The sequence below is a fragment of the Ascaphus truei genome, chromosome 14 (assembly GCF_040206685.1).
Source record: "Ascaphus truei isolate aAscTru1 chromosome 14, aAscTru1.hap1, whole genome shotgun sequence".
NCBI lineage: Eukaryota > Metazoa > Chordata > Amphibia > Anura > Ascaphidae > Ascaphus > Ascaphus truei.
Window position 1 is genome coordinate 31621457 of NC_134496.1, and position 13068 is coordinate 31634524.

At 43.0% G+C, this 13068-nt stretch overlaps 1 protein-coding gene across 3 annotated transcripts in view; it reads right to left on the reverse strand.

Annotated features, from left to right (window-relative positions):
• Positions 1 to 13068, reverse strand: part of PPP2R3A (protein phosphatase 2 regulatory subunit B''alpha) — a 170504-nt gene that overhangs the window by 82151 nt on the left and 75285 nt on the right. For 2 of the 3 annotated variants that reach the window (XM_075570330.1, XM_075570331.1), the window contains exon 3: positions 3440 to 3522. The exons of the other annotated variant lie outside the window; for it this stretch is intronic. The gene's annotated coding sequence lies outside the window, so the exon portion shown is untranslated. The remainder of the gene's footprint in view (positions 1 to 3439; positions 3523 to 13068) is intronic. 3 annotated transcript variants of the gene reach the window in all.

The following is a 13068-nucleotide window of genomic DNA, read 5'->3' on the forward strand; positions in this document are numbered from 1 at the left end:
CTGAGATATATATATATATATATATATATATATATATATATATATATATGTTAGCCGAACTTAATAATCAAAAACAAATAGTCGATACCGTCCTGGCTTTTTTTTTTCCTGCGAGATTTCAAGATACACTGATCTCTTCTTTGGGCGATGTTACAATTGATTAAGTCAAAAAACGTTCTTAGAAACAAAGCAACTGGAAAGTTATCTGTTGGTGAAGCCTATCCCTCCCCCGCTGTCCAGTATGCGATTTATGACTTGAGGTGTTAAATCGTCCCTGAATGCTTGGGATGTAAGGGAATGCATGTGTGTGTATCTTGATTAATAAAGCACCCACAGTGTATACAGCGCTTTACAAAAGGTGTGTGGAGCCACTACCCTGACACAAGAGAACTCTCTTCCCATGAGTGCTAAAGCCCACATCTATTAATACCGCGCTGTATGAATCACATACACCTGTCTCTAACACACACATGAACAGAAACTGCAGGCCAGGATTCTGGGTAATGACATACTAAGGGCACACATGGCATAGTCACTTTTAGCTTCCTATCTGTGCTTTTTTTACAGGATGGGAACTGGGGTCCCCTGGAGCTAACCTGTGCTATTTTGAACTCCAGGCACCCCAATTCCTAATATACTTAACAGAAAGTTACTGTGTTTAAATCTCCCCACTAGGGAAACAAAATGGCCACCACATCTTGGGCTAATAGCAAGCTGCAAAATCATTGATTGCAGCTTTCTATTGGCCAGTCATTTCAATCCCCTTTAAAAACCAGTAAGTAATACTAGTAACTTCACTGGTAAGCATCTCAGAAACTGGGGGATCTTCTGAGCTGAAAATAATGTGGTTCAGCTCTGGAGGACGCCCCGGTTCCAATCCTTTAAAAAGAAAGTTGTATTTAGGGGAGATTGCAGATTTAAACATAGTGGTTTTCCCAGAGCTGCATTACACAGCTTAGCCTGGGATAAGGAGGTAAATAATCAAGAAACCTACCTAATGAGTTGGCAGCTGACAAACACCAGTAGTGTTAAAAATATCCAAGGTCAGACCCTTTTAATAAACAGGCTGCAACCTCAGCGCTACCCACCACTTTGGCCGGACAGCTGCAAAATCAGCTTTGTAATCTGCTCTAGAAACAGTTTCACCCTGTTTTCCAACTTCTCTACGATGCACTTTTTCATTGGTACACATTCAAATTTCTTCCAACACATATGATTTAACCCTCTGGGTGCCCTAAAGCTCTAGCTACTACATCATGGGGTCTAGCACGCCAGGTACGCTATGATGTAGCAGCTACATCATAATCTTACTTCACGTTTCCATAGGGCAGATTGGGTACTGCACTCCTGTTCTATGAGGAAGTGAAACAGAATTAGGAGGACACCTCCTCTTCCCTTCCGTAATCAGTGACGGAGCGATCAATTGATCACTTCGGAGAACTGGCCAAGTGATCGTGAGTGCCGCAGGTTCTGTGCACTCCGGTGCCGCAGCACCTCTTGCACTCAAAGGGTTAAAGATGCAATCCCTCCTAGGACCAAAATGAATAATTACAGTGACATATTAAGGGGTCTCATCTGGGTGATTGATACCATTTTTTATCCAAATCTGATACCTATAACTAATTTTCTTATATTTTTTAGAGTTAGGCCGCGTTTATAGTGGCTGCGACGGCGCACACGCAAGGCGCGAACAGCAAACCTCTTCTCTATGAGGCCGCCCATAGAGCGCGCGACCGATGAAGCGTGACCACGCCTGTGATTCTCAAGACAATTTTGCCTTTGCCGCGCGACGGCCGGGCCACATGCGCGGTTCCGCCAATGAGGGCGAACCGCCCACGTAACATCACGGCCACGCCTCCACCGCGCCTCAGTGCAGGTTTTCCACGAGCGACAGGCCCGCATGACGTCATGCGTGGCCACTACAAACGTGGCCTTCGAGTTAGACTTGGGAGGGGTTTGATTTCCCCTTTTGTGTGATGTCCCTGTGTGACCAGCACGTGCATGTACAGCTAAAGTCCCCCAGTACCCCTTATCTTTATTGGGTCTCTGATAAGGACAGGGTGGTATAAGGGGAAAGAAAACACTTGATCAACAAACACTCCCCTGTTCAGAGACCCCTAAGAAATTCAACTGGACGACTATGTGGGATTATAAATCCTTCCTGCCGCCAAAGACATTTAAAAATGCAGACATTACCTAGATGTACTCTATGAAACTGAAGGACTAACATATTGGGTTTATTTTGTCTTTGAAGTGGGTTCAAATCTGTGTATGTGCTCTCCTTATCACCTTAGGCAAATCACATTATCTCCCTGCGCCTTAGGCACCAACATTAGATTGTAAACTCTTTAGGGCGGGGACTTACTGTTAAATATTATTGAAAACCAATGTCCAGCTAAAAACGTCATAAGAACATCTTGCAATTTCAGGTGGTGCACAAAATCTCTCTGATCAACAAAAATAAACCAAACAAAAATACAAGATTCTCTAATAAGCCATATGTCCATCGAGTTTAATCTATGTTAAATACTCCTCCTATGTTTACATTTACAGTTTATTGATCCAGAAGAACGCAAACAAAAAAACAACCCAGTGAAACATTATCCAATTAGGTCCAGAAGTGGAATAAATAAATTCCTTCCGGACCCCAGTGATCGGATTTCTCCCTTGATCAACAACCTTCGCATGCTTACATGTTGGTATATCCCTGTATACCATTCCTTTCTCAAAAGATGCCCAACGTTTACTTTAAGATCTCTATTGTATCTGCCAACACAGTCTCCATGGGTAATTAATTTCACATTTTAACTGCCCTTACACTAAATAACCCTTTCCTTTGTTGCTAGGGAAATCTAATTTCTCCCAATCTTATACCTCTATTTTAATTTATTTTCATTATATAAAAAGGCACCCCCCAATGTCATAATACCCAGAATATCAAAGATAGTTGCATTTTAGTCATCGGCAGTTCATCAAATTCGACATATCTTTTTTGTAGTAAAAAAGTAATCCTTCTGCAGCGTTCGTATAAATATATGTATACTATATTATGGTTATAGCCAGTGCCATGTATATCACTATGTAAATGTTGGTGGTAGGTTACTCTTTGATACCATCATAAATATTAATGCTGTTGTGGAACTACTAAATTGTTAATAAATTACAGACTTTTTAACTTTTGTGTAAATAACATTTTGATATTAATAAAAGTGCAATTAAGGGTGCATATTAGAGAATCTTCTGTTTATTCAGGGATGCACGATGCCTGGAAAAACTTACAGTGCTATGAGAAAAACATTATTAGAAATTCTACTATAATTCCAGCTAGTTTTAGCAAATCAATGTTTGGTCCTACATGGGACTGACCCTTTAATGACATGCAAGAGAGGCACACAGACAGAATACATAAAAAAGACAGCAAATAACCACAGGTTCTTACCAAAACGGTGTGAGGACGCCGATTTCTGAAGCGATTCGTTTTCAAGAGACTGCTACAAACAGTACACACAGCAGTGACCGCCGCTAAAATACCAAACAAAAAAGCAAAAGGTACTTTAAAAAACGAAAACTTTTTTTCTTATTGCATCTTATGAGCAGTTGGGATCCTATTGGCCGTTCTGGTATATAACACTTGTTTTATTCATTATTTGTATTCTCTCTTTCTTTTCTGCTCTCAGAGGTAAGTTTTAGCGATTGGTTTGAATGTGCAGCTTGTAACAAGATTTCTCTCAAGCAGGCTTTTTACTACCGCAGGCAGATGACACTTCTACTCATTTAAGGCTTCCACAAACAGTACTAAGCACTTTGAAATCTTTTTTTAAACACAAAACAGAGCAGCTGTAGCTAGTAGGGGAAGGGAAAAAAAGTAGCGAGGGAGAGCAAGAATGAGGGAGGGAGAGAGCGCGCGAGAAAGCGAGAGACACACACCAAGGTTCTCTTAGGGACATGCTGTAATGTTTATATGAACTCACTCTGTGTGTGACACAGCTGTATATAGAAAACGCATACTAAAGCTGTATTGTTGTATACTTTAGCACAGCTATAAGTAAAGTCCTCATACGGTCAACCGAACAGACTTTTTTTGGGAAACACAATATTTAACCCCTTTGCAGTTAGATAGACCTGCAGGAGCCTTTTTTTTAGAAAGCGTTGCAGACCCCTCTGGCAGTTAGGGGGTTAAGGGTGGTCTGATCATGTACATAGATACGTAGTTACATAGTAGATGAGGTTGAAAGAAGACATACGTCCATCAAGTTCAATCTAAGCTAAATTTAGACGTCAGATACTTTATCCTATATTTGTGCTCACGGTATATTGATCTAGAGGAAGGCAAACAAAAACCCCCAGTGAAATATCATCTAATGATATCTCATAAGGGGAAAAATAAATTCCTTCCTGACTCCAAATATTGGGAATCATATTACTCCCTGGAATAACATCCTTCTCATGTTTACTTGTTTGGTATATCCCTGTATAACTGCCTAAAAAGATGTCCAACCTTTTTATGAACATATCTATTGTATCTGCCATCACAGTCTCCATGGTTAATAAATAACACATTTTAACTGCCCTTACTGTAAAGAACCTTTTCCGTTGTTGCTGGTGAATTCTCCTTTCCTCCAACCTTAAGGCTGCGTCCATAGAAGGACAAGCAGCGCTGAGGCGTGCAGACGCTCCGTGCTGAGCCCCTGCATCTTCAATGAGGATGCCTTGAGAGGGGGCTCACGCGAGCGTCCGCAGGCGTGCTCAGGCTTTGGAGTTTTCAGCCGAGCGCCAAGCTGTTTTTCAGCGCGCTGTCGGCTGAAAACATCCAATCAGCCTTAAGCAGCGTCAATGTCACGGCGCCGTGACGTCGGCGCCGTGACATTGACGTCAGTGCGTTGCGGGCGATTGGACCAGCGACGTCACTGCCCCGCCTCCAACCACCTCCCCCCGGCTCCCTTCGCGCACGCTGGCTCGCCTGCAAGTCCGTGGAATCGCGCTGACTGAAGCAGGCGAGCCTCAGCGTTAGCGCGCATCCGCTCTCCTCACCCCTCTATGGCCCGGGCCTAAGGGATGACACTGTGTTGTTCGTAGTGCCCTTGGGAACAATAGTTCTATTGAAAGCTCATTGTATTGTTCCCGAATATATTTGTATATAGTCATCATATTCCCTCTTAGACACGTCTTTTCCAATGTAAAAAAATCTAATTTCGCTGGCTTCTCCTCTTAAATTAGATTATTCATTACCTTTATTAATTTGGTGGCTCTTCTCAGCACTCTCTCTAGTTCCATAATGTCTTTTCTAAGGAGTGGTGCCCAAAATAGTACTCCATATTCAAGATGTGGTCTTACTAATGCATTACAAAGGGGCATCATTATGTTCACTTTCCTTCCATCCATTCTCCGTTTAATGCAAGATAAGTTCTTGTTTGCCTTTGCAGCTACTGCATGACTTTGGGCACTATTGCTAAGCCTGCTGTCTACAAGCACTCCTAAATCCTTCTCCATCAAGGATTCACCTAATTTTTCCCTATTTCATTTGTAAGTCGTCCGTTTATTCTTGTTTCTCAAATGCATAACATTACATTTATTGGTTTTAAACCTCATCTGCCATTTACCTGCTCAAGATTCCAGTATATCCAAGTCCTCTTCTTCTGGAGAGAAATTACAACCTGCTCTGATTTGACTACAATACTGTACACAATTTAGTGTCATCAGCAAATATGGAGACTTTGCTCCATTATAATAAATGGATGGTAGTCAAAAGGCAACAAATGTAATATAGTTGCCTATTGCGCACTTTCCACAGTTTATGAATTCACTCTGTAACGTAGTTGTTACCAGTTGAAGTGTTGAATGAACACTTCCAAAAGTGTATAGAACATGTTGCTGTAAATATACTTTGTAACAGTCAAATTGCACCTGAGAGTGCTACTCCTGGAGTTAGTGGCATAGAATAGCAACAAGGACATTTAGGATGTGTATATTGATATATACTTGCTAGCGCTGCATTTGCTAGGGTAGTCTGCTAACTCATACTTGTCCTTCTAGCTAATGAGAGATCTGAACTGCCCTCAGATGTTAGAACCTGCATTATAAATAATACCCAATTGACTGAGAAGTATTTAGCATAGGATGTTGGCCATAGCAGGAAAAACTCAGATGTCTGTACTGACATAGTAAACAATTAGTTGTCTCGTAGTGCTTAGTGTTAGTCTGTATTGATACCAGCTTAAATACTAAGAGGTTGGTAATTGTACCCCCACAGATTCGGACCTCCAGCCCACCAAATGCACATGAACAGAAGATCTGAAAAACCGGTAAGTATGGGTCTAGTCCTCCATTGGATAGTATTGTCTTAGCGAGTGCGGGGTTCTAGAGATTGAAAACTCTGTAGCTAGGATTACAATAACTGGCAGTTAAGTTCCCTGTTAAGATATATCTGATAAATATCTTCATCGCAATGCTCAGGATACGCATGCATGCCACTAGACGCTATGAAACCGACTTTTAGATTATCCACTACTTCCGGGATCACATGGTAGGCACTAGCGTGATATCGTAACACACCGACGGCCGTTTCGTGTGCGATGGCGCTTTCTCAAGGTGGCCTATTTACCTTCCTAATAATGGAGTCCCCTACCACCACAATCTTTCTTGGTCTCCGAGTATCCCGAGTCCCCTCTGTACTGGAGGAACTATTCCCCTGGCTGCTAGAGGAATCAGTCTCTCCCCGCCTTGCCATTCCTGCCCTGACACTCCCAATATCTTCACTCAATATGGCAAATCTAATGGGATTGGTAAACTCAGAACTGTCCGGCCTCTTCCTCTCCCCACTGCTTCACCTAACTTTTACCCAGCTACCTAACTCTGTCTATTTCTCACTCCATGGTCCACCATCTGCACCACTAGTCCCAGCCAGGGCCAGTAGTGAGTACTAAGCTCCTTTCAAGATTGTCAATGTCCCTCAATATTGAAAGTATCCTCCAGATCAGCAATCTGAGACTCTAAACAAACCACTTGCTCAAACTTCTCACAGCGGTGTGCTCCCTAGAACAGCTGCTCCAAGAGCACATACATGTGGCAAGATTTGCATTGAGTGGCATTTTCAAGCCTTGAGCGCAGCGGAAGGTCACATGACCCTTCTCTGACCAATAACAGCCCAACAATGAATACATTTTATGTAATACACATGCAGGAATCGAACCCATGACTCTTCATATGCTTGTAGCAATTCTCTAGCTGCTAAACCACAGGGTTGGTGTGATGAATTTGTCTCTATAAACAAACTTAACATCTATTGGATTGCATTGTGAGAGGAGAGAGCTGCAGGTGCCGGGTAAGTCCTCGCAGATCGTGGCGGCCATTTCACGATCCCGGTTATAACACGGTTTCATCATGTGGACCCCGAGCACCGCCTCATAACGGCGTTCAGCTGTAATATGAAGTTCTATGTGCTAACAATTAACTGTACTTCAATATACTATACCTTATTTCACCACTTCCTTGTTCCTTCTGGTTCTAGCTTCACAATTGATACACCTCTTTTCTGGTTGTTTCTGAACGACCAGTGGTGTATTCAAGGTTTCAAAATAGATCTTGTTCTAACCTAGCCTAATAGTATCTCCAGTTCTGGTTCTAACTCCACATTTGATACAAACAGCACTCCTTCTAGGTTCTAACTCCACACTTTATACAAACAGCACTTGAAATGAAACAGTAATCCAGTCACACAGATCAGGACACGCCCACACAGGATTCGTTACAAGCCTCTGTTTTAAAGAGGGACACACACACCAACTAGGTATGTTAAGTCAGCAATCAACTAACCACACCCACTGTAGGTTCAATCAGACATGAGAGAAAAAAAGTTAGTTGCAGACTTTCAATTAACAAACAATTTTTAAATAAATTAACCCACTGTTCATTCCCCAACTTCAGTCACCCCTGCTAGTATACACCGCACAGCACTTCCCTTAGGATTGGTCTAATACAGTGTTTTTAAACAGGGGTTCATAGGAATCCTTGGGTTCCACATGCATCCCTGAAGAGTTCCCTGCAATTTTCAGGTCAGTTGAAACTTGTACCAAATATTGAAGAATTTATAATGCATCTGATCTCAGACGCGCTATTAGAGGGGTTGAGGTTCCTTACAATGCATCTGATCTCGGACGCGCCATTAGAGAGGGTTAGGGTTCCACAGAATTTCACAATATAGTTATAGGGTTCTTTAACCAAAATAAGTTGTAAACCACTGGCCTAATAGCTTTGCTGATGTAATACTGTACCAGAAGCCTAATAACTGCAAGAAGCAAACAACAAATACACACAGTTACATAGTAGATGAGGTTGAAAAGAGACATATCGCCATAAAGTTTAACATATGCTACATTTAGATGAAAGATACATATAAACATACACATACAGTATCTCTCATCAATATTTCAGTCCCATTACGGGACCTTTCTAAAGATGTATGTATATCTTTATTAATATAGCGCCATTAGTGTACATAGCGCTTCACAGCAGTAATACATCTGATAATCATATAAACAACACATAATATAAAGTACACATAATGGGAAAGAGTGCTTTCAAACATAAAAGTGACATTTAGGAAAAGGAGTCTCTGCCCCGAAGAGCTTACAATCTAATATACATGTACGCATGCATGTACGTACGCATGCATGTACACACAAACATGTTGAAGGACTGTACATTGATATTATAAGATACGAAGAGAAGAAGTTGTACTCCAGTGGTCTTTCACAAACAAAGGAAGGTTTATTGTGCAGAGATCACTGTTTCCGTCTGCTGGCGAACCTTTATCAAGATGTGCAATATACACCCTCCCAGGACGCCAAATGGAAAAAAGGGGGCCAAACAACCATGACCTTACTGCTGCAAAACACAAGCAACATGGCCATAATGTGACTAGGTGTCGTTTGTATTGGTAATTACATATACCTTTACGACACCTAGTCACTTTATGGCCATGTTGCTTGTATTTTGCTACAGTAAGGTCATGGTTATTTGGCGCCCCTTTTTCTATTTGGCACCCTAAGAGGGTATATATTGCACACTTTGTACATTTCACATCATCTTGATAAAAGGTTCGCAAGCAGACAGAAACAGTGATCTCTGCACAATTAGCCTTCCTTTTGTTGTGAAAGACCACTGGAGTTCCACTTGCCTTACTATCTTGGATTATTGGCAGTCTATGTTGTTGCACCGCTGTAGCTGAGCACGTGTGGCAGTTTTTTCAAAGCACTGTGACTGCACCACTGTCTGGACCATTGATATTACAGTATAAGAAACATTTACGAGAATGCCACATCAACCATTACATTACATGAAGATAGAAGCAAGATAAGGATCAGCAAAGGAGTACAACAGGGAGACAACATGTCACCAAAGCTTTTCACAGAAACAACTGAAGAATTGTTCAAGACATTAAATTAGGAAGAAAAGGGAATCAAAATCAACAGTGAATATTTGAGTCACCTACAATTTCCAGATAATATTGTTATTTTTGCCCAGAAGACTCCCAGCAACAAAATGGGGAACTCGCTGAAGCAATTAAGAATATAAGCCTCCATATGAATCTCATAAGACCAAAGTGATGTTCAACAAATGTGTCAACTATACATAGATTGAAATAATTGGAATAGAAGTCGAAGACTGTGTCTACATTGACTGGCAAGTAACAATGGATGGCAACCTTTCAAATGAAATCAATAGGAGAAAAAAGATGGGGTGGAGCAGATTTGGAAGAAACAAGACAATCTTACAAGGAAACAGTCAATGATGCCTCAAAAGTGAAGTCTTTGATCAGTGTATCGTGTCCGTGCTCACGTATGGATGTGAAACGTGGATCCTAAATGTGAAGATAAGTGAGAAGCTTCAGACAACTTTAAAAATGATGGAGAGATGTATTTTGGGTGTTACCTGTGTATGTATGTATGTATGTATGTATGTATGTATGTATGTATGTATGTATGTATGTCTTTATTTATATAGCACTAGGTGGGGGCGGGTCAATCCGCTCACTCAATATCTTCCTGGACAGCACTGTGTGCCACTCGATATCGCCCTACATGTTTCACTGTAGACCTGCTTCCTCAGGGGTTCATCATCAACTTTGACTTCCTTGAGGGACAATGTTTCCATGATCACCATTATCACTACTTTCAAAATGCTGAAACTAATTTTCACCTTGTAAGTGCATATATTCCCTAACCACTGGGAAATTTATATTGGATATGGACACATTTCCCTATTGTGGTGTGTTGTTTCTTTCCCCTATGTCTATTGGGACTTCTGCTTCATTTTTCATCAAACACTTTCACACTAATGCACATTAAAATCCCTGCATTGCTGGAGCCTCTGGCAGTGAAGGCGTTACAGCTCCCTGCCTGTGCACGGACAGTCTGCCAATGTCCACACTGCATCTCACACCCTGTAACTGCTCTGACCCCTGCACAGGCCAGACTGTGATGTACAGCTCAACTATGTCAGTGTAACTGCATCCAGAGAACTTCAGGCTATTTCTGTGCTACTCCGGTGGTCCTAACTTATATGGGGGCTGCTAAATGTCTATTCGGCGGGAGCATCCTGTACATTGCTGCAGAAACATGCCTCAGGGAAAACCCCTCGAAGGGATTTAGGGAAGCTAAAAAGCAACACTAATTGGGGTCCAACAACTGCTCTATCGTGGTTCTTTGCTGCTATTTTCCTATCAAAAGGAAGAGTTAGAGAGGGGTTACAGGTTATAATTGGGGCATAAATTCAGCATAATTTTTATTCCTCTCTTTTGATGGCTCTCTGCCTGGGCCAAGTTGGCTAACAATGTACTTACTGTATGTATACCATTGTTTGTATAGCGCTATCCATGAACACAGCCCTTTACAGCAGTAATACATGTGACAAAACATTAGGAAATGGTCTGTGTTAAACATAAAAACAAAACATCGTTAACATGCTGCCCCAGATAAGAGATTATAAAAAGGCCAAGGTTAAACAGCTTATAATATTCCACTTAGGGCCTCACACAGCTGTCTCACTGAGCCACTCCCAATCCTCATCATAAAGTTTGGGGTCATACTCCGCTCCTGATTCCCACCTCGTTACCCACCCTTCCCCAGCTCTCACCACATGATACGGCGACCTTGCACCTTAGGAAACTTTCATTAGCTCCCCCATCCCCCATCCTGGCACCCCCCTCTCTAGCACTTCATCTATGCTAAATGATCCATGTTGGAGAAAAATCAACCCATTAGACTTCAAGCACAGAGTGTATGGTCCCTGTTCAATATGCTCACAAGCTGCCTTTTCCTCACTCTGGGAGACTTCAGCTTCATTCATTTTGGTGGGTCTCTGCAGAGCATATTAAGTTGGTGTCCGTGATTCATATAATCCAGCAAAGCCGCCCATGTCTACCAGACCCTCCAACCACAGTATATCCATCTAGCAGGCACTGTACTGGATTTCCAAGTTATAAACGAAACAAAGATCAACTGTGACTAGAAAAGAAAAGATGCAATGTGGCAAAGCATGATGGGCTATGGCAGGAGTGGCCAACTCCAGCTCTCAAGGGCCACCAACAGGTCAGATTTTCAGGATATCCCTGCTTTAGCACCGGTGGCTCAATCAGTGGCTGTCATTCTTTCTGAGCCACTGATTGAGTCACGTGTGCTTAAGCAGGGATATTCTGAAAACCTTACCTGTTAGTGGCCTTTGAGGACTGAAGTTGCCCATCCTTGAAGTACAGAGACTCAAGTACCACAACTAATGGTAAACCAGATGTACCAATAGTGTTTTTTTTTTTTTTTTTAAGTTACCAACATACAGGTTCCCTTTGCTTTTAAAAAAGGCTCAGTGTTTTACCCCTTTAACAGCATTAAAGTTGCCCAGGGTTGATATGTGGTCGTCCAATCAGTTACTAAGCTGCAAAGGGTTATGTAGGTTATAGCAGTGGTTCCCAAACTTTTTCGGTTCAAGGCTCCCCAAGGCGATCAGGATTTTTCCGCGGCGCACAAAGTAAAAACAAAGGTGTATATACATACAACAGTTGCAGTGCGCAGTTGGTGTCCCCCTCAGACCACACCCTCCCCCTCAGACCACACCCTCCCCCTCAGACCACACCCTCCCCCTCAGACCACACCCTCCCCCTCAGACCACACCCTCACTCTCAGACCACACCCTCACTCTCAGACCACACTCTCACTCTCAGACCACACTCTCACTCTCAGACCACACTCTCACTCTCAGACCACACTCTCACTCTCAGACCACACACTCACTCTCAGACCACACACTCACTCTCAGACCACACACTCACTCTCAGACCACACTCTCTCTCAGGGAGGGAGGAAAGGCAGGAGATCCGTGCAGGCAGCTCCCTGCACACAAATAAATACACACACACAAATACACACACACACACAGAGATACACACATTGGAGAGCAGTGGAGAGCAGAGGCAGCAACGGATGTGAGTGACTGGGGGGAGGGGGGGAGGAAAGGCATGTGATCCGTGCAGGCAGCTCCCTGCACACAGTCACTGGACAGGCAAATGTACACCTCTCTCTCCCTCCCCTCCACCTTCTCCTATCACCCCCCTACCTTCTCCTATCACCCGGAGCAGAAGGGAACGGGACACCGCGCAGACAGAGGAGCAAGGAGCAGTAAGGCAGACACACACACACTCACCGTGTGCTCCTCACAAAGCGGAAGCCCCGCCCCCGGCTTCCTCTGACCTGCAGCCAATCCCCTGCGGCCCGGACGGCATGAAGCAGTGATGGTGGGGAGGGATGATCGGAGGCATGGTGGGGAGGCTAATCGCGGTGCCCCTCTAGGCAAGCCACGGCGCACCAGGGCGCCGCGGCGCACAGATTGGGAACCACTGGGTTATAGGCTTGCTCCGGTGACCAATAGAAAGGCTTTCTAAAATCAGCTCCAAAGAGCACTGCCCAGATTATTTACCTGGTGGCAGATGTTTATACATCCAGGCAGAGTAACACTGCTTTATCTAAAGCACTTTGACCCCTGGATATACTGTATAATCATATTGAGTTAACCTTTTAT